We start from the raw sequence: 22,475 nt of genomic DNA, 5'->3' as shown, positions 1-22,475 counted from the left end.
AAAAACAAACCAATTCATTGCTTCAAGAGACAAATTTATTCTAAATTCTAGGATTCATGAGAGAAGTAATAAACTAGAAGCTATTTTCAATGTTGGCAAATTAGCAGTCTATTAAATGGCATTGAGCAAAGACTTTCCTCTTCATTGCTTTCACTGAGTCATATCAAGCTACTTAGAAATCAAAGTTTTGCTGTCATTGAGGCAAAGAAAATTCTACAAAAACAGAAGAAAAAAGATATTTCATAGAACAATACAGAAGCATACTAACCCATGTGCTTGGATTGGGAGCGGTCTCTTTGATCCTTAAGTTTACATTTTAAAATCAGAAGAAAAAGGGCACAAATGAGAAGGGAAAACATAAAAAGATTTTTGTGTAGTAGTGGAAATGGAGCTAAGATGAAAAAAGACTGATAAAATTTGGGTATCTTTCTTACGTGTGCCACCCTGTTAGGGTGCATTTTAGAGACAAAAGTGACATGGGCTTCACTGCAGTGAAGTAAATGCTCTGGGAAACATTTTTCATCAGAAACCTCATTTCCTCTCTACCCATCCTCAGCTCAAATAAATGCACATTAATGAGACCTAACAAACAGGCTTTTGAAGTAACACATAGCTCTTTCATAGGATGACATACGTCAAGTATCTTTTAATGCTGAACGTTAAAAGATCAGAGACTTGGAAAAGATGCTTGAATCTGTACCAAAAAGAACAGGATACTTGGATTCAGTTAGACTGGGAATGAATGCTATAATCTGTACATCATGGAAGCCACACGTCCTCCACATCATTTAAATAAAAGCTGTTTTGAGGGAATTTATCCACATACATAGCTACTTAATGAGAATCTCAGGTTGTAAACTTCTGCTTCTCTCCCTCCGAACATACACAACACGTAATACATACAATACTGCACTACCCTGTAGCGTTACTTTCACATAAGGCCCTGAGGAGAAAGGTGTGGAGGTGTGAGTTCTGTCACTATCTGAAAGAAAATGACCACTGGAGCATTCATTTCTGAAAATAGCATTGCTGAATGACCTTTAGGGACTTTTGCCTTGCAGTCTCCGAGTACTATTTGCAGAAGTGGTTATTTTTCTATATTGAAAAACAGAAATTAAGACAATGCTTAGGAATAAGTATTGCTTCTTAATACATACAGTTTTCTTGTCCACATTGGCTGCTAACACCTTATAACCAGGAAATCTGTATTCACGGTACAACTAATTAAAAAAAAATACACCCTGTGATCAGTAATTGTGTTAGCAGCTAGATAAAATGAAAATGCAATAAAAATGTATAAGCTAAGACATCAAAAGCAATAAAGTAAAAACTCCTAGCCTAGTGCCCAGCTGAGAATTTATTATTTCTGTTCCTCAGGGTATTAGCAAATCGCATAGGTTGTACACACAGTCACACATCAGAACCAAAGGATTGTCTGGCCACTGGAAATTACTCTGACAGCTTGGGGAAAACAAAGACACGCACTTAGTGTGCATAACAAAGGACATTCCCAGGAAACTACTCCCAGGACATCATTCCCAGTGGTAAACTTCAGGAATGTGTTTATATCAAGAGAGTCTGCACTCTAAGATCACAACACAGATGACTTATAGGAAAAAGAATGTGCATCCTAACAACAAGATGATAGCAACAAGGTTGCAGCATGCCACATGAGCCTTTCCTTTTCCTGTTAGTCTACTGGGAAAACAGCGACACATTTCAAACCCATAAGGAAAACAGAGGTTGGGCAACATGTTGGCCTACAATTTATGCTGGCTGAAATAAGATCCTGAATTGAAGGACCAGTCTGTAACAACTATTGACTCTTAAAGGTCATGAAACATCTACCCAAAAACTAGTTTGTCATTGTCAATCATGAAGAAGCAAGGAGACATAGTGATGTCTCAGCAGTGAGCATCCCTTGTCCTCTGTGTCCCACATACAAAGGGGATGCAATGTGCGTGCCAAAATCATAGAATCATGGGATTATAGAATCTTAAAGATTAGAAAAGACCTCTAAGATCATCAAGTCCAACCGCAAACCCAACACCACCATGCCTACTAAACCATGTCCCAAAGTGCCATGTCTACACGTTTTTTGAACACCTCCAGGGACGGTGACTCCACCACCTCTGTGGGGAGCCTGTTCCAATGCTTGACCACCCTTGCAGTGAAGAAATTTTTCCTAATATCCAATCTAAACCTCCCCTGGTACAACTTGAGGCTGTTTCCTCATGTTCTATTGCTAGTTACTTGGGAGAAGAGACCAATGCCCACCTGGCTACAACCTCCTTTCAGGGAGTTGTAGAGAGCGGTAAGGTCTCCCCTCAGCCTCCTCTTCTCCAGACTAAACAACCCCAGTTCCCTCAGCTGCTCCTCATAAGACTTGTGCTCCAGACCCTTCACCAGCTTTGCTGCCCTTCTCTGGACACACTCCAGCACCTCAATGTCCTTCTTGCACTGAGGGGCTCAAAACTGAACACAATACTCAAGGTGCGGCCTCACCAGAGGTGAGTGCAACTTCCCTAGTCCTGCAGGCCACACTATTTCTGATACAAGCCAGGATGCTGCTGGCATTCTTGGCCACCTGGGCGCACTGCTGGCTCATGTTCAGCCAACTGTCGACCAATACCCCCACGTCCTTTTCCACCGGGCAGCTTTCCAGCCACTCTTCCCCAAGCCTGCAGCATTGCATGGGGTTGTTGTGACCCACGTGCAGGACCCAGGACTTGGCCTTGTTAAACCTCTTACAGTTGGCCTCGGCCCATTGATCCAGCCTGTCCAGATCCCTCTGCAGAGCCTTCCTACCCTCAAGCAGATCAACACTCCTGCCCAACTTAGTGTCATCTGCAAACTTACTGAGGGCGCACTCAATCCCCTTGTCCAGATCATTGATAAAGATAGTAAACAAGACTGGCCCCAGTACTGAGCCCTGGGGAACACCACTTGTGACTGGCCACAAACTGGATTTAACTCCGTTCACCACAACTCTCTGGGCTTGGCCATCCAGCCAGTTTTTTACCCAGCAAAGAGTGCACCTGTCTAAGCCATGAGTAGCCAACTTCTCCAGGAGAATGCTGTGGGAGACCATATCAAAGGCTTTACTGAAGTCCAGGTAGATAACATCCACAGCCTTCCCTTCATCCACTAGGCCGGTCACCTGGTCATAGAAGGAGATCAGGTGTGTCAAGCAGGACCTGCCTTTCATGAACCCAGGCTGACTGAGCCTGATCCCCTGGTTGTCTTGCACACGCCTGGTGAGCGCACTCAAGATGACCTGCTCCATAATCTTCCTGGTACCGAGGTCAGGCTGACAGGCCTGTAGTTTCCCAGATCCTCTTTCGGGCCCTTCTTGTAGATGGGCGTCACACTGGCAAGCCTTCAGTCATCTGGGACCTCCCCTGTTAACCAGGACTGCTGATAAATGATGGAGAGTGGCTTGGCAAGCTCCTCCACCAGCTCCCTCAGGCCTCTCAGGTGGATCCCATCTGGCCCCATAGACTTGTGAGTGTCCAGGTGGCATAGCAGGTTGTGAACTGCTTCCTCCTAGATCATGGGGGGTTTATTCTGCCCTCTGTCCCTGTCTTCCTGCCCTGGGGACAACTGGTCTGACTATTAAAGATTGAGGCAAAGACGGCATTAAGTACCTCAGCCTTTTCCCCATCCTTGGTGGCCATGTTCCCCTCCACACCCAATAAAGGATGGAGATTCCCCCCTTGGCTCTCTTTTTGTTGTTAATGTATTTGTAAAAACATTTCTTGTTCTCCCTTACAACAGTGGCCAGATTGAGTTCTAACTGGGCTTTTGCCTTTCTAATTTTCTCTCCGCATGACCTAACAAGATCCCTGTACTCTTCTTGAGTTGCCTGCCCCTTCTTCCAAAAGTGGCAAACTCTCCTTTTTTTCCTGAGTCGCAGCCTAAGCTCCCTGTTCAGCCAGGCCAGTCGTCTTCCCCACCAGTTCGTCTTATGGCACATGGGGACAGCCTGCTCCTGCGCCTTTAAGACTTCCTTCTTGAAGAAGGCCCAGCCTTCCTGGAGCCCTTTGCCCTTCAGCACTTTCTCCCAAAGGACTCTCTCAACCAGTGCGTTGAGCAGGCCAAAGTCTGCCCTCTGGAAGTCCGTGGTAATGGTTTTGCTGACCCCCCTCTTTACTTCACCAAGAATCGAGAACTCTATCATTTCATGGTCGCTAAGCCCAAGACAGCCTCCGACCACCATATCTCCCACCAGTCCTTCTCTGTTGGAAAACAGCAGGTCAAGCGAGGCACCTCCCCTGGTAGGCTCACTCCCCAGCTGTGTCAGGATGTTATCTTCCACACACTCCAGGAACTTCCTAGACTGTTTCCTCTCTGCTGTGTTGTATTTCCAGCAGACGTCCGGCAAGTTGAAGTCTCCCATGAGGACAAGGGCTAGCAATTGTGAGACTTCTGCCATCCACTTGTAGAATACTTCTTCTACCTCTTCATCCTGGTTGGGTGGTCTGTAACAGACTCCCAGCAGGATATCTGCCTTGTGGGCCCTCCCCCTCATCCTTACCCATAAGCACTCAACCTTATCACCACAATCACTGAGTTCTATACAATCGAAACACTCCCTAACATACAGAGCCACCCCACTGCTTCTCCTTCCCTGTCCATCCCTTCTGAAGAGCTTATAGCCATCCATTGCAGCACTCCAGTCATGAAAGTCATCCCACCACATTTCTGTGATGGCAACTAAGTCATAGCTATCCTGCTGCACAATGGCTTCCAGCTCCTCATGTTTGTTGCCCATGCTGCGTTCATTGGTGTAGATGCACTTGAGCTGGGCTTTCGATTTCACCCGTAACATTGGCATGCCACCCCTAAGCTCCTCTCTGTTGAGCCTGGTTGTGTCCCCTTCCCCCTTTGATCCTAGTTTAAAGCCCTCTCGATGAGCCCCGTGACCAATTTGGCACACACATCTTTGTTCCTGAATGTGAGAGTGTGAGTGAATGAAATCTATTAGTAAAAAGGTACATGTGAATAAGAATCAGCTTACTAGAGACTTTGTAAATAAATTTTACCTTCACCTTCTGTAGGATCTTGCATTGAGTGGAGTTTTTGGGTTTTGTTTGTTTGTTTTGCCTCATTAATTTCCCTTGATACTTCTCTTTAGAAGAATTTAAAAGTCATCTGTCTACAGAATTCACATCCACTACTTCCTCCTGGTATCTCTTTCATAACACTGTTATGTCCTCTGGTGAAGACTTGTGCTAGGACTAACATGAAAACATTCTCTTAGAACTCATTCTTCACCTGCTACAGCCAAGTGTGTTCCCAGTGCAACAGCAATACAGCAAATGGTTGTGTCCTGGTTTTGGCTGGGATAGAGTTAATTTTCTTTCTAGTAGCCTGTATAGTGCTGTGTTTTGGATTTAATATGAGAATAATATTGGTAACACACTGATGTTTTCAGTTGTTGCTAGGTAGTTGTAGTGCTTACACTAAGTCAAGGACTTTTTCAGATTCTCAGGCCCTGCCAGGTGCACAAGAAGCTGGGAGAGCACAGACAGGACAGCTGACCCAGGCTGGCCAAAGGGATATTCCCTAGCATAGAACGTCATGCTTCCTATATAACTGGGGAAGCTAGCCAGGAGGTAGAATCGCTGCTTGGAAACAGACCGGGCACTGGTGTGGGTTTTTTTTTCCTGCAGGTGGTGAGCAATTGCATTTGTGCATCACTTGGTTTATATATATTATTATTATTCTCTTCCTTTGTTATCCTATTAAACTGTCTTTATCTCAACACACGAGGTTTTTTTTTCATGCTCCTCCCCATCCCCAGGGGCTGGGGGTAGGGGGGGCAGGGGTGGGGAGAGGCAGGGTCGGGCAGAGTGAACAGCTGTGTGGTGCTTAGTTACCAGCTGGAGTTAAACCATGACAGTCCTTTTTGGCACCCAATGTGAGGCTCAAAGGGTTGAGATAACAGATCTAGATGATCAGAGCATTGTAAAACATATTTTATAAGCATTCATTATATTAGTTTAATTGTCCCTGGTCCACCAGTCACAATGTTGTTTTATTTAGTCTCAGAGTTGCTCTCAGGTTGTGTTAGGTAACATCTTGCTTGCCGCATATACTGCTTATCAGTGTTTATGTGTGGTTTATCACCTCTGGGCATTGGATTAAGGTTATCACTCTGATGTATTGTGTACCACTGGCTTATGGTATGATAAAATCATTGACTGTTAGACGAATCTGGTATCTGCAGTCAGCAGCAGGCAGCATGCAGAATGGAGTGATAGCAGCCATTTCATCTCTGTACTCCAGAAGCCATCTGTTGGAAGCTATTAATAATTATACATTGTACATTTTCCCCTCGGAGAGCCAATATGTGGGGGAGACACCTTTCTTTATCTTCCCCTTCTCCTTCAGGCTAATTACAGTAGCCCTTGAGAATGTTGAGTATCCTTGGGATGTTCAGACGAGCCTGTTTCTACTGCTAGCTCTCCTGAATGTGGTTCAGACCTTGTTTAGCGTTAAAAACCAACTATTTAAGAATACCACTCAGAGATCAACCCCTGTGACAGACACTGCAGCTACTCCAACCACTGTGAGAGGCGCTGTGGCTACTTCAAGCCCCGGGTGATAAGCATTGCAGCTGAACCAGAGAACCAGACTGTATCAGTATACATTGCCCCTATACAGAAGAAGAAATGGACATGAAAGTTAACTTGTTTAGTAAAGGATGACAAAACAGGGCCATCACAAGAACAGGAAGAAGAGACAAAACTAAAGATAAACACCCAATCCCTATTCTTGAGTGAGCTATGAGATATGCCAAAAGATTTCAGCCATCAATTAGGTGAGCAACTTGTCATTTGGCTGCTCCAATGCTGGGATAGTGAGGCCAGTAGCCTGGTATTAGAGGGTAGGGAAGCCAAGCAGCTGGAATCCCTGTCCAGGGAAGGGGGCAATGACAAAGCGATTGGAAAAGGAACACAAGGCCTCAGCCTCTGGAGGTGACTCCTGTCAGGCATGAGGGAAAGGTACCCCTGCAAAGATTTTATATGTCACCCAGGCAGGTGGACCCATGGAGAGAGCTATCTAGTACCTGAGGGACATAGCCATGCAGGAGATGGTTTATTACGACCCAGACAACGTGCAGTTACCCACAGATCCCAATGAAGTCCAATGCACGCGATTCACGTGGCAGAAGTTTGTACAGAGCACACCATTGTCATATGCCAATTCATTGGCAGTGATGGACTGGAAAGGCAAAGAGGCACCAACACTGGATGAAGTGGCTGGCCAACTCCAGCAATACGAAGAAAATCTCTCTTCCTCCCTATGGGCCTGTGTCTTGGCCATGGAAAGACTGTCCAAAAAATCTGAAAACCTGTTTGAAAAACTGTCCCTGGAAGTCCAGCAACTGTCTCAGGAGGTCCAGCAACTCAAAATTATATGTCCAATTCCCCGCTTGTATGGACCAGTATCTCACCTACTAGGAGCAAACATTCCTCTGTTCAAGAGAGAGGATAGAGAGGGCACACACCATGAGGCACCCTGTAGTTTTACCTGCGTGATTGTGTTGGGTTTGCGTGGCAAGGTTTTGGTAGCGGGTGGGGGCTACAGGGGTGGCTTCTGTGAGAAGCTGCTAGAAGCTTCCCCTGTATCTGACAGAGCCAATGCCAGCCGGCTCTAACATGGACCCGCCGCTGGCCAAGGCCAAGCCAATCAGCACCTCTGTGATAACATATTTAAGAAAGAGAAAAACAGTTAGAGAGAGCTTTTGCAGCCAGAGAGAGGAGTGAGAAGATGTAAGAACATCTGCAGACACCAAGGTCAGTGCAGAAGCAGGGGGAAGGAGGTGCTCCAGGCGCTGGAGCAGAGATTCCCCTGCAGCCTGTGGTGAAGACCATGGTGAAGCAGGCTGTCCCCCTGCAGCCCATGGAGGGAGGATGAGGGGGTGTAGAGATTCCACCTGCAGCCCATGGAGGGCCCCACACTGGAGCAGGTGGAGGCACCTGAAGGAGGCTGTGGCCTGTGGGAAGCCCAGGCTGGAGCAAGCTCCTGGCTGGACCTGTGGATCCGTGGAGAGAGGAGCCCATGCCAGAGCAGGTTTGCTGGCAGGACTTGTGACCCCATGGGGGACCCACGCTGGAGCAGTCTGCTCCTGAAGGTCTGCACCCCGTGGAAGAGACCATGCTGGAACAGTTCGTGAAGGACTGTCTCCCATGAGAAGGGACCCCACGCTGGAGCAGGGGAACGATGAGAGGAGTCCTCCCCCTGAGGATGAAGAAGTGGCAGAAACACCGCGTGAGGAACTGACCGTAACCCCCATTCCCCGTCCCCCTGTGCCGCTGAGGGAGGGGGGCGGAGGTTGAAGCCGGGAGTGAAGTTGAGCCCGGGAAGATGGGAGGGGTGGGGGGAGCTGTTTTAAGAGTTGATTTTATTTCTCATTCCTCTACTCTGTTTTGCTTAGTAATAAATTATATGAATTCCCCCTCTAAGTTCAGTCTGTTTTGCTCATGATGATAATTAGTGAGTGATCTCTCCCTGTCCTTATGTCAACCCACAAGCTTTTCGTTATACTTTTTCTCCCCTGTCTAGTGAATGAGGGGAGTGATAGAGTGGCTCTGGTGGGCACCTGGCCCCCAGCCAGGGTCAACCCACCATAGTGATCATGGAGAAGACATGAGGAAGTGGGATGGAAAACCTACCTCATCCCTAGAGGCACGGGTATGTGAATTGCAAGGAAAAACAATGACAAATGGGGTTCTTCCAGGAAAAATGCCACTCCAGTCTCCAGTCGGCAGTCCCCCAGACACAGTAGTAGGGCTGATTTTACTTCTGATCTTAAGGAAGAAGCTCCTGATTTGTATTTACAAGAAGTGAGTAACAAGGATGGGATTCGAACCCACGTGCAGCACATGAACCCATTTGTCAGTAACAAATACTATGACCAGGTCTAGAAGGGCCCTGACTCCAGCCAGGTGGAGGAAAGGGACAACCGGGTTTATTGGACTGCATGGATCCCATGGCCTGGCATGTCAGACCCACAGGAGTACAAGGCCCTAGTGGACATCAGTGCACAGTGTACCCTCCTAATGCCATCAAACTATAAAGGGGCAGAACCCGTCTGTATTTCTGGAGTGACAGGGGGATCCCAACAGTTAACTGTACTGGAGGCTGAAGTGAGTCTAAGTGGGAATGACTGGGAAAAGCACCCCATTGTGATTGGCCCAGAGGCTCCGTGCATCCTGGGCATAGACTACCTCTGGAGAGGGTCTTTCAAGGACCCAGAAAGGTACTGGTGGGCTTTTGGTACAGCTGCCTTGGAGTTGGAGGAAATTAAACAGCTGTCTATCTTGCCTGGTGTCTCAGAAGACCCTTCTGTTGTGGGGTTGCTGAGGGCTGAAGAACAACAGGTGCCAATCACTACCACAACCATACACCAGCAGCAATACCACACCAACCGAGACTCCCTGATTCCCATCCACAAGCTGGTTTGTCAACTGGAGAGCTAAAGCGTGATCAGCAGAATCCACTCACCCTTTAACAGTCCCATATGGCCAGTGTGAAAGTCTAATGAAGAGTGGAGACTGAGAGTAGACTATCATGGCCTGAATGAAGTCACGGAACACCCCTGAGTGCTGCCGTGCCAGACATGCTGGAACTTCAATATGAACTGGAGTCAAAGGCAGCCAAGTGGTACGACACAACTGATATGGCGAATGCATTTTTCTCGATCCCTTTGGCAGCAGAGTGCAGGCTACAGTTTGGTTTCACTTGGAGGGGCGTCCAGTACACCCGGAACTGACTGCCCCAGGGGTGGAAACACAGCCCCACCATTTGCCATGGAGTGATCCAGACTGCACTGGAACAGGGTGAAGCTCCAGAAAACCTGCAATACATTGATGACATCATTGTATGGGGCAACACAGCAGAAGTTGTCTCTGAGAAAGGGAAGAACATAGTCCAAATCCTTCTGAAAGCTGGTTTCGCCATAAAATGAAGTAAGGTCAAGGGACTTGCACAGGAGATCCAGGTTTAGGAATGAAATGGCAAGATGAGTGTCATCAGATCCCACTGGATGTGATCAACAAAATAGCAGCTCTGTCTCCACTGACTAGGAAAAAGGAAACACAAGCTTTCTTAGGCATTGTGGGTTTTTGGAGAATGCATATTCCAAATTACAGTCTGATTGTAAGCCTTCTATCAAGTGGCAAGGAAGAACAACAATTGTAAAATGGGGCCCCAAGAAATGATAAGCCTTTGAACAAATGATAGAATCATAGAATGGTTTGGGTTGGAAGGGACCTCAAAGATCATCTAGTTCCAACCCCCCCTGCCATGGGCAGGGACACCCTCCACTAGACCAGGTTGCCCTATTGTGTTTGGTTTGTGTGGCAAGATTTTGGTAGCGGGTGGGGGCATGGGCTATAGGGGTGGCTCCTGTGAGGAGCTGCTAGAAGCTTCCCCTGTGTCTGACAGAGCCAATGCCAGCCAGCCCCAAGATGGGCCTGCCCCTGGCCAAGGCCAAGCCAATCAGCGCCTCTGTGATAACATATTTAAGAAGGTGGGAAGTTTTTTTTTACATCCGGAGGGGGAAGTGCGGAGATGTAACATCAAGGTCAGTGCAGGAGGAGGGGGGAGGAGGTGCTCCAGACACCGGAGCAGAGATCCCCCTGCAGCCCGTGGTGAAAACCATGGTGAAGCAGGCTGTTCCCCTGCAGACCGTGGAGGAAGGATGAGGGGGTGTAGAGATTCCACCTGCAGCCCGTGGAGGACCCCATGCTGGAGCAGGTGGAGGCACCCGAGGGAGGCTGTGGCCTGTGGGAGGCCCTGGCTGAAGCAAGTCCCTGTTCAGAGCAGTAGACCCGTGGAGAGGGGAGCCCACGCCAGGGCAGGTTTTGGTGGCAGGACTTGTGACCCCGTGGGAGACCCACGCTGCAACAGTTTTCTCCTAAAGGTCTGCACCCCATGGAAGAGACCACGCCGGAGCAGTTCGGGAAGGACTGTAGCCCATGGGAGAGACTCCATTTTGGAGCAGGGGAGCGATGAGAGGAGTCCTCCCCCCGAGGACAACAAAGCGGCAGAAACAATGTGCGCTGCACTGACCGCAATCCCCATCCCCCCCCCCACCCCCGCCGCTGAGGGGGGAGGAGGTTGAAGCAGGGAGTGAAGTTGAGCCCGGGAAGGTGGGAGGGGTGGGGGTAGGTGTTTTAAGGCTTGATGTTTTTTTTTTTTTTCATTGCTCTATTCTGTTTAGTAATAAATTAAATGAATCCCTTTTTCTAAGTTCAGTTTGTTTTGCTTGTGACGATAATTAGTGAGCTCTCCCTTATCTCGACCCAAGCCTTTTGTTATGCTTCTCCTCCCCATCATGCTGGGGAAGGAGTGAGCGAGCAGCCGCGTGGCGCTCAGCTGCCGGCTGGGCCTAAACCACGTCACCTGGCCTTGAACACTTCCAGGGATGAGGCATCTAGAACTTCTCTGGGCAACCTGATAGTTCATGCAGTAGCCCTTGGGCTAGTCTGGGCAGGACCAGATACAAGAAACACGCTCTAGACTGCAGCTGGGGAGAATGGCCCTACCTGGAATCTCTGGCAGAAAGCATCAGGGGAGACTCGACGTCGACCCCTGGGGCTTTGGAGTTGGGGATACAGAGGATCCGAGGCCTGCTACACTCCAACTGAAAAAGAGATATTGGCAGCATATGAAAGGGTTTGAGCTGCTTTGGAGGTGGTTGGTACTGAAGCACAGCTCCTCCTGGCACTCTAACTGCTGGTGCTTGGCTGGATGTTCAGAGGGAGGGGCCCCTCTACACATCACGCAACTGATGCTGCGTGGAGTAAGCGGGTTGCACTGATCACACAGCAGGCTTGAATAGGAAACCCCAATCGCCCAGGAATCTTGGAAGTGACCATGGACTGGCCAGATGGCAAAGATTTTGGAATATCACCAGAGGAGGAGTTGATGTGTGCTGAAGAGTCTTGACTGTATAATAAACTACCAGGAAATGAGAAGCAATATGCCTTGTTCACTGCAGCTTTTTCCTAAGTTGCATGTGAAGTCACTGGTGCACCCCTTCCCACGTGTGACAAATATTACAATTGAAAGACAGCAGTCCCTGTTGGTTTCCTGCTGGCACAACTTCTGTGAAATGGGAGGCTCACTTTGTTTCTAATATTACAAAATTCAAGCAATTTTAATTCCTTGTACAATATGCTCTCACTCCCTGAACTGATCCATCCATATAAAAGATCAGAGACAGTAAGATGTCACCATAAGGCTATGCAGAACACCCCATTTGTCCTTTTTCTTCTCCTTTTATGCTTTTATGATGAATGCATATCCATTAAAAAGAAAATACTACTTCCTCTTTAACGTCGTGTGAACATTACACAGAAAGGCTAGGTGTGATTTAGGCATCCTGCTAACATACTTTCTTTCATAAAAGCCTTTGTAAATACAGACTAGAATACACAAGAACTTCACGTCTGTCTTGGATTCTTCAACCAGAAGCAGCTAGTAGTACTAAATATCAAAAAATCATAGAAGGGTTGAGGTTGGAAGAGAGCTCTGGAGGTCATCCGCTCCAAACTCCCACTCCCTTAACTAGAGCCAGTTGCCCAGTATCACGTCCAGATGGCTTTTGAATATCTCCAAGGATGGAGGTCCAACAACCCTCTCTGAGCAACCTGTCACTCCTCAGTCACCCTCACAGTGAAAAAATGCTTCCTGATATTCAGAGGGAAAATCCTCTCTCTCAGTTTGTGCCCATTGCCCCTTGTCCTGTCACTGGCACCACTGAAAAGAGCCTGGCTCCATCCTCTTTGCACACTCCCTTCAGGTATTTATATACATGGATGAGATTCCCCCTTGAGCCTTCTCTTCTCCAGGCTAAACAGTTCCAGCTCTCTCAACCTTTCCTCATAGGAGAGATGCTCCAGTACCTTCATCACCTTCGTGGCTATTCACTGGACTCTCTCCAGTAGTTCCATACCAGTCTTCTATGGGGGAGTTCAGAGCTGAACACAGCACTCTAGATGTGACCTCACCAGTGCTGAGCAGAGGGGAAGGAGCATCTCCCTTGGTCCGCTTGGCAATACCTTGCCTAATGCAGCCCAGGATACCAGTAGCCTTCCATGCGGCAAGGGCACACTGCTGGCTCATGTTCAACTTTGTGTCCACCAGGACCCCCAGGTCCTTTTCTGCCAAGCTGCTTTCCAGCTGGGTGACCCTTGGCAAATACTGGTGCATAGGGATGTTCCTTGCCAGGTGAAGGACTTTGCCCTTCTTGCTGAACTTCCCGAGGTTCCTGTCAGGCCATGTCTCCAGCCTGTTGAGGTTCCTCTGGATGGCAGCCCAATCCCCTGGCCTATCAGCCACTCTCCCAACTTTGTGTCATCAGAAAACTTTCTGAGAGTACAGTCTGCTCCATCGTGCAGATCACTAATGAAGATGTTAAACAGGACTGGACCGAGTATGCCCCCCTCCAAGGTACGCTGCTAGCTACTGGCCTCCGATTAGACTTTGCACCACTGACCACCACCCTCAGGGCCTAGCCTTTTAGCCAGTTTTCAATCCATCTCACTGTCTGCTCATCCAGTCCCTACAGCAACAGCTTGAGAGGCTAAGAGACTTTTATGGGAATCCCTGTCAAAGGCCTTACTGATGTCCAGGTAGTATCCACTGCTCTTCCCTCATCTACTGGGCCAGTCCTTTCATTGTAGTTTATCAAGCTGGTCAAGCATGAATTCCCTTGGTGAAGCCATGCTGACTGCTCCTGATGACTTTCTTGTGCTTCATGTGCCTCCCTCCTCCTCTCTTATGAAAGGCACCTCCACAAACTTGGGCAGATTTGCCTTCTACCTAAAGATAACAGATGAATTGAAGAGCAGTTAATAGAGCAAGTAGAACATTCAATTTCATCAGTTTTGAGAACTATAATAAGTTTCAGAAATCAGAAATTCAGTACTATCAATCCTTATGAAACTGAAAGGAACTACAGGAATAAGGAAATGAGAGCACAGAAATCAAAATCATGCATTCTGTCAACACTACTGCAGAAGAAAATAACCCTTTGATGAAGAAAAATACATCGAATGAAAGCCATGCTCTTGCACTGGCATGGCCTCTTTGCAGCAGAGAAATTGCATCAATGCAATTAAGTAAGCATGAATTTTATGGACTAAACAGAACCTCTATTTCACTTTGGTGCCAAAGGCTTAGATGCATCCTATGACGCTTGTGCCACAATCACAATAATAGGGTAACAGTGGAAGACTAAAAGATTCTCCACATTTTCAGGACCCTTCCTTCCAGAACACACTTGAGGCAAAGAAGAAGGAAGACAATTCAGTGCTGCTAAGGTCGTGTTCTTCATTTTCTGTCAGCCCTCGTTACCATCCTTCTTACGAAGCACGCAGTTTAAAACACCAAGCTAATGCCAAGAAAGCTGGAGCATTCACCAGACACAATGCAACCTGATCAGCGGGACAACCAGATCAGTGCAGCACCACAGCGTTGTAGCTGCATTGCTTCCATTTCTGAAGCGAGCACAGTCAGTGGCAAGCTCTCGTTAGCTGCACGCCGTGTGGCTTTGTACAGAACATGGCACCATTCCCAAAAAGGATCTCCAGAACCAACTACTAGGAAGTAAACACAGCAGAAAAACCTTCTGGACTTCAGGAATATCATACATTCAAAACAAACATGAAGTGCAATGCTTTTTACAATGAACTCCTGTCTCCACTGAAACAACTTGCCTGAAGATATTTTCACTGCCTGCCAAAGATTTGGGATTGATTTAAAGCTGTTCCTCAGCTTAAGCAGAAACTTACTGGTGTGATGCAAAACACTGCAGTGAGGTTGTCGGGGGGGGGGATTGTTGCCTGAATTACAAATGTCCAGATAGTACAGAAACATTTCCTTCCTGCCTTAGGTATTGTGTCCTTTTAGTAACCGGTTGCTCAGATAAAGTATTGGAGGCAAACATTACATAACATAACAAAATCCTCCCTTGAGGGAGGTGATCCTGCCCCTCTAACTCCACTCTCATGAGACCCCACCTGGCGTACTGCGTCCAGCTCTGGGGTCCCCAGTACAAGAAAGGCATTGAGCTGTAGGAGCGAGTCCAGAGGAGGGCCACGAAGCTGATCAGAGGGCTGGAGCACCTCTCCTATAAGGACAGGCTGAGAGAGTTGGAGTTGTTCAGCCTGGAGAAGAGAAGGCTCCAGGGAGATCTAATTGTGGCCTTCCAGTACCTGAAGGGGCCTACAGGAAAGCTGGTGAGGGACTGTTTATCAGGGAGTGTAGTGACAGGACAAGGGGTAACGGGTATAAGCTGAAGGAGGGTCGATTTAGGCTAGATGTTAGGAAGAAATTCTTTCCTGTGAGGCTGGTGAGGCACTGGAACAGGTTGCCCAGGGAGGTTGTGGAAGCCCCATCCCTGGAAGCGTTTAAGACCAGGTTGGATGAGGCTTTGGGCAACCTCGTCTAGTGGAGGGTGTCCCTGCCCATAGCAGAGCGGTTGAAACTAGGTGGTCTTTGAGGTCCCTTCCAACCCAAACCATTCTACGATTCTACGAAAGTGGCAGACTGGGAACATTGGGAACTCCCTCACACCTTTTTTTTTTTTTTTTTCTTTTGAGATTTTTTTAAACAATCATCTTTTCTTAACTCACATGCTAAATCAACACTCTGATGGGACAGCTGCAAAAATTGGTGCTGGCTATTCAGGATACAATGCTGCTCTTCAAGACAACCAGTAATTCAGTTACAGTACTTCTGTGTAGATCAGCAGCAGTGTGCTGGGAGTGCTTGCATTGCTGAAAATGCTCGTGACGGACAGTAGGTAAGGTGCTAATATTACTCCTTATCAGAAGGGTACACACTTTAGCCATGGTCTTCCTGGCTGCACTCTAACTCTGTCAACTGTAATCATCCTTCCTCAATTCCTCACTAAAACTGAATGGCTTTCTGTATTTGCTCCTTCAACCATAAAACTTTACTATCTAACAGCATTTCTTCCTAGAAAAGGCTGCCACAGAGATTTGGTTATGTAATTGAAATGTTCTGGGAGCCTTTAGAATCAGCACCAGCATTAGCAATCTTAGCAAGTTTTTCAGAATTATTTATTTGCTGGTAACATCCGAACCTTTGTAAAGAATGAGAACCTAAAACTGACTATGAAACAGGGAAAAAAATTCTCAAGAGGGAAAGCTTTTCCTTTTGGGGGGATTATACCAGGACTCCCTACCAAAATGATTTAATTTAAAACAAACAAACAAAAAATCCCAGGAAAGACAACAAACCACACACACCCCCCAAAACAAAAAACACACAAGCAAACAAACAACCCACCCCCTATGGGAATACATGCATATGCATTAAAAAAATGCAGAAGGTCAGGAACAGAGATCAAGCTTCAAAGAAAAATTTTGATTGCATTCATGTTTCTTCAGTTTAGTACGCAGACACACACACACGCAAAAAGTGATAAGCAACTCCGCTTCAGCAAAGCCAGAAATTTAATTAATCAGGGTGATGACTTTCAAAGGAGTGGTCTCCAGTAACACCACTTGGGTGTTTTAATCCCACAAGCCCTAGCTCCATATATAGCACCCAGATCTTTGCACCAACTAGTAGTCTGGCTAGAGCTAGACCAAAATACATTAAGAAGGTGTCTTGTGTGTGACATCACAATTTCAACAATTTCAAATTAATAAGTTAAACCTGCCTGGCCTAGAACTAACTATGTCAAGAGACGACCATGTAGTGCCCAGCCTTAAGGGGCAGATCAGGTGTTGCACACTTTGCATCTACAAGTGACCCTTTGTTTTCCTCCTCTGTAATATTAGCCCCCGCCCCCAGCTCCCAAACATTTCAAGACTCCAAGCAACTACAAGTCATGGGATCTAGCGGCCTAACATGGCTTTCCACAAAGTTGAAAACAACGTGCCAACGCTTCTCTGAGCAAGAGTTTTACATTCCTATTGGTGGTGAAGACAAAACAGAATAGGGAAGATAGTACAGACTCACAAGAACTGGAGTTTCCCAAGTCAACCTTTTTAAAAAAAAAGAAAAAAAAAAAAGGTTGAAGGAAGATGAAAAACTGCATCAAATGCAGCATGCTCCCATTTGCTAGTGTCACATCCTAAGCGGACAACATCTTAATTCTTTTAGTAGCTTTATACATAGGCAGGTTAAATGTAGCTTTTTTTACAACATTCATGGTATATTAATCTACTTTACGAGAGATGATTTCTAGCTCATGTCCTTATTTTAGGAGTCAAACAACATACATACACACACACACAGGCTCTGTTCCTACAAAATTTCTGCTCTAACTTCAGAACAGCAAATTATTTTATTTATTGTACTGTCTCTACAGGAACATAAAGAGACATTATTTTTTTCCTGCCATAGTTACCACACTGCAACCAGCCGCCTGACCATCCTGGTGGCCCTGCACTGGGCTTGTTCCAATGTATCAATCTTTCTTCCACAGGGGAGCCCCAGACTGGGCACAACACTCCAGATACAGTCTCACAAGCGCCAAACAGGAGGGCAAGATCACTTCCCTGGACCCGCTGGCTACGCATTTATTCATGCAGCCCAGGATGCGGCAACCCTTTCTTGCTGCCACGACTCGCTCACTGCAAAAACTCACTGCTGACTCACGTTCAACTGGTTGTCCATCACAACCTCCAGAGCTGCTTGTTAGACAGTCCACCTGCTATCCAGCCTATACCTCACCGATTTGGTGAGGATGCGACTGGGGCCAAGGCCTTGCCGTAATCAAGGTATACTACGCCCCTTTGCCAACGGTGCCAGTCATTTCATCATAGAAAGCAAGGAGGTCGATCAGGCATGACTCGCCTTTGGCAAATCCATCCTGGCTGCTCCAAATCAGCTTCGTGTCCTTTGTGTGTTGAGAAAGGGCTTCCAAGAGGATTTGCTTCACAACCTTCACAGGGACCGAGGTTATGCTGACTGGCCTGCAGTCACCTGGATCCTCCTTCTTGCCCTTCTTGAGGACGTGTGTGATGTTTGCCTTTTTCCAGTCACTGGGAACCTCCCCCAGCTGCCACGGCCTTTTGAAGATGATACGGAGCTGTCACGGATGATGACATTGCCCAGCTCCTTCAGCACCCTTGGATGCGTCCTACTTGGTCCCATGGACTCGTGTACGTCTAATTGGCTCAAGCAATTCTTAACTCTCTCTTCCTTTACTGTGCGTACTGCTTCACACCCACAGACTCTGCTAGCAGGCTCAGGGACCTGGGGACCCTGAGGGCAAGCCCTGCTGGTTGGAAAGGGAGGCAAAAGAAGGCATTCAGCATCTCTGCCTTTTCCATCTCTCCTGTCACTAGGTCCCCTGCCACACCGAGCAGCCAGCACACACTTCTGCTACCAGTGTACTTACAGAAGCCTCCCACGTTGTCCTTCACCTCCCTTGCTAGTCTCGACTCCTGCCGCACTTTGCCTTTCCTCACTCTGTTCCTTCATTCACAGGCTATAGTCCTCCCTCATAGTCTCTCCCTGCTTCCACCTCCTGTGTACTTCCTTTTTGTGTTTCAGCTCAGTCAGAAGCCACATTAAGAAATTTTTTTTTTTAATTCATTTTACCAATCTTAGGGATCACTTCCAGTCAATTTAGCTTGGTCAATGTCACCCATGAGTACCAGGGCCAGGAACTGTGAGGTTTTTTCCAAGTGCCCAAAGTAGGCTTTATCTATCTCTTCTTCTTGATCACTAGGCCAGTATTAGATGCCTACTACATCATCAACTGTGCTGGTCTGTACTCTGCTCCTTATCTGCAAGTTCTCTACTTGCTCGTCACCTGTGCCAAGGCAAAGCTAGACGCAGTCAAGCTAAGCCTTATACAGATCACAATCTCTCTTCCTCATTTTCCCGCACTGTATTTCCTGAAGAGCCTCTATCCATCCATTGCAGCACTCCAGTCAGGAGAGCTGTCCCACCGATATAGGAAAAACAAGGGTTAAGACTCTGTTCTCCCAAAACCGAGGGTTCGTTTACCCAGTGTGCAATACACCAATGTGCATACAGAGCAGAGGTATTTTATTGCATATTTGCACAGATATGGGTGTCTGTCACAAGACAGCACCCCAAAGCTCCAAATCAACAGTCATTTATATACTTAATATTAACATATTCATGTTTCTACTACATATGTATGATTTATCATTATATGATTGGTTAATGAGCCTTTGCCTCCTATGTAAATTAGTGTGCATGCCTAATAGTTCTTTCTTTTGAGTTGGTGGTATAATTAGGTTAGGTGGTCCATGGGTCAGTGGTCGCAATTCCCCTTGCCGGAATTACCTTCCCCTAGTTTCCCAGTACAACTGGCAAGTCCAAATGGTTCTTCATGGTTAACTGACTGAAGCAGTAATATATCAGAGAAACTTCAGCTTTTAACAATCACAACCTATTTATCAGACAAATGTACATTATTTAGATATTTCTTGTCTGGCCTTAGCCCAGCAGGGGTAGGGCTACATAATGGACTTTTTGCAGCAGCCTGACAACTTGATTCATGTCACATTTTACATTTGGTTTTAATGTAACAACCGTGCAAAGTATATGCCACCTCAAGTATCCCTGACAATATGTTCTGAAACTATGTTAACCAGGATAGGATCTCTCAACAGACTAAGGCTTTAAAACAGTAGTACCCTTCACAGTATTATTTCCCTATTGTAACTGTATATAAAATATATCTAGCCTTGGAATAATATCAAGATAATAGTGTACCCTCAGCAAACTTGTATTGATTATAATACTAAAATGTACATCTCTGTGAATAATGAGCATGCTAATCAGGAGACATCCCCAAATGTTTGAAACAAAGTAAAATGCATATGTATGATGAGGGCAGGTGAAATGTGGATAAGGAAGTTTAAGAACACCAATGAACTACATCTTATTATTATAAAAAAAGAACACTTCATGCATTCAGTCTGCTGGCTGGTGTTAGATGCCCAGCACCATACTCTGCAGACCAGAAATAAAAACAAATATCTCAACTCTGTGTACTGATTGGATTTTTGCACACCCAGTATCTGATGCAGTATCTCCCCTGAGCTGGGATGCCTCTTGGGGTAGATTTTGCCAGGATTGAAAGACAGCCTGTTGACAATTTCACGAGGACTCTAAGGCCTGATCTCGTGAGGTTCACCAACCGTCTGTTGATGAATGCCAGCACATCAAAGCTAGTAACTCATGAAACCCACAAAAGGGAAATTTTAATCATAGGTTAACCTATGTGTGTGAGTGTGCGTGCAATTTAGTTCAGAACTATGTGCCTCTGTGTGTGTGTGTAATTTGATTCAGGATTGTTGTCCTGTCTGTACGTGTGATTTGATTTAACCTCCACCTGTGTGCAAAACCCAGCTGTAAGTTTTTGGTGACCCTTGCCATTTTCGAATCTTTAACTAAGCCCTGTCTGCAACACCAGTTCACTTCTACTAAGCCTTCCTCCTCCCCGCAAGGATTGGGAAGGCAAGACCAGAGCTCCGTGCCCTTCACTCTCACCCCCAGACTTCTGTAGTCATCAGAGAGGGTCAGAAGATACATGCCTCGATCATCAACAAGAGGAAGCTCCAGTAACTATCTGTGACTGGTACCTATCGCTCCTGATACCTGGTACAGCACTGTTGCCAGCGTATGGTGACACCCATTACAGAATAGAGAAGCGTAATAGCACATTAAGCTATTCCGGATGGCAAAAGCTGTGATCCCTTGGTCGTCAGGGATGCCTCCCGTGACTGTTCACTTGACTCTTGCTCAGATCTTGACTAACATCATGCTAAGGCCTAATGTAGGCTGGGAGCAGTGCCACTAGGTCAAAGCAAGGGCAACATGTAGGCAGGACAATGGACAGGAAGAGATAAGGATCATCATGCAGCCTTTATCACCTGCAGCTTGCATAGTGATTGTATGGCAGCCTCTTCAGAATCCACTAACCTATGGCAATTGTATAGGCCAAATCCCCCCAAACAAGAGGTATAAATACATCAGCTTACCCAAAAGGGTTTTTTTAAGTTGATCCAAGAGCAGACAGACTGCTAAGGCTTTTGTGCTTCCTGCCGCAATACAGGGGATGCTCACACTGTGATAGAAGAGAAAAGGGGGAGCCTTGGGCTAGAGTACCATGACAACCCCTCCGTCGTTACTCTTCTTATGAGGATTGAGTGACACATGTACTTTTAAAAGTCAGAATCCAGGTTACAATTATTCTATTGCATACTGATTATTAAGAATTTAACTGGATCTGCAGGGGATCCAGGTGATTGAAAAGTATAGGTAACTGCAATTTTAGGTAGTAGGAAAGCTATCCTGACTGCTAGAAATTTTGTGTAATAAGCTACACTGATTACTAAAATCTTTCTATAATAATAAAGCTCTAATTATAACTACAAACCTGTGGCCAGTTCTCATTCTACCAAGGACCCTGAAAAGAACCTGTCTTTCCCCATAGCATGAGGTAATGTTGGGTGACACTATCACTCACTTTTTCCCTTTTGTGCAGACACTAAGTTTGGGCTCGGCTGACTCTGATGGGTCTTGTTGATCATCACCACTGCCCAGAGTACCATACCTATTCTGAAACTGGAGATCTGTAGATGGAATAGATCTGTGACTTCTTGTTGCCAGAAGTCACAACCTTCCAGCATTCTCCATCTTGATATTCTGTGGTGACCTGGTCTCCAGCTTCCTCACCTTGTGTAGCTTGGGTTTTCCACAAATACCATGTCAATCTTCTCTTCGTCTTCGCTCTTAATCTGGAACCTCAGGGCCTTCACCACAAGCACATCTCCCACAAAAGAGGCCACCACTGCCCTAACCTCCAGGGAGAGGCAGGAGCACTCTGCAGCACAGGATAGAGGGCTCCTCCCTCTAGAGCCAAGGACTTTGATGTGCTAATGGTAGTCCTGTGGACTACTACTACATCTTAATTGATGTCCATGTGCTGGACAGTATGTGCTGCAGCATGTTGAGACCACCATTGTACAGTGTTCAAGCAGATCCACAAAGTCTTGAGTAGAATTTCTGAGCCTTTTTGCACTCCTGCTGCAACAACTGCTATGTCTCATTTGCTGTGCTCTCTGGGATGCACTCTGGCTTCTTTGCTCTTTCCCTAACAGGTCCTCTTTTGTGAAAACATAATCCTGCCCATATCACCATCACTCTGAGCACCCATCACCTAGCATTTAAAGTGTTGTTGCTGCTGTACTGCACTGCCACCCGCACCAACCTCACAGCACATTTGACTAGGCTGGGCCCTGAACAACCTGATCAACCTTTAAAGTTAGCTCTCCTGTGAGCAGAAGGTTAAATGAGATCATCTCAGGTCCGTTTCAATTGAAATTATTCTACATTGCTATGTCAGGGACCCTGTTGGATATACACTGAGGTTCAGCTGGTTTCATTTTAAGAAATGACCAAAGCAAGCATCTGTTTCACAGGAGGTGTAG

The 22,475-nt window shown here is 46.5% G+C and overlaps 1 protein-coding gene across 3 annotated transcripts in view; it reads right to left on the bottom strand.

Annotated features, from left to right (window-relative positions):
- TPPP (tubulin polymerization promoting protein) overlaps positions 1-22,475 on the bottom strand; it is a 76,623-nt gene that overhangs the window by 9,187 nt on the left and 44,961 nt on the right. The gene's annotated exons all lie outside the window — the stretch shown is intronic.

The sequence above is a fragment of the Balearica regulorum genome, chromosome 2, assembly GCF_011004875.1.
Source record: "Balearica regulorum gibbericeps isolate bBalReg1 chromosome 2, bBalReg1.pri, whole genome shotgun sequence".
Lineage (NCBI taxonomy): Eukaryota > Metazoa > Chordata > Aves > Gruiformes > Gruidae > Balearica > Balearica regulorum.
This window is presented reverse-complemented; position numbering and strand designations above follow the sequence as displayed.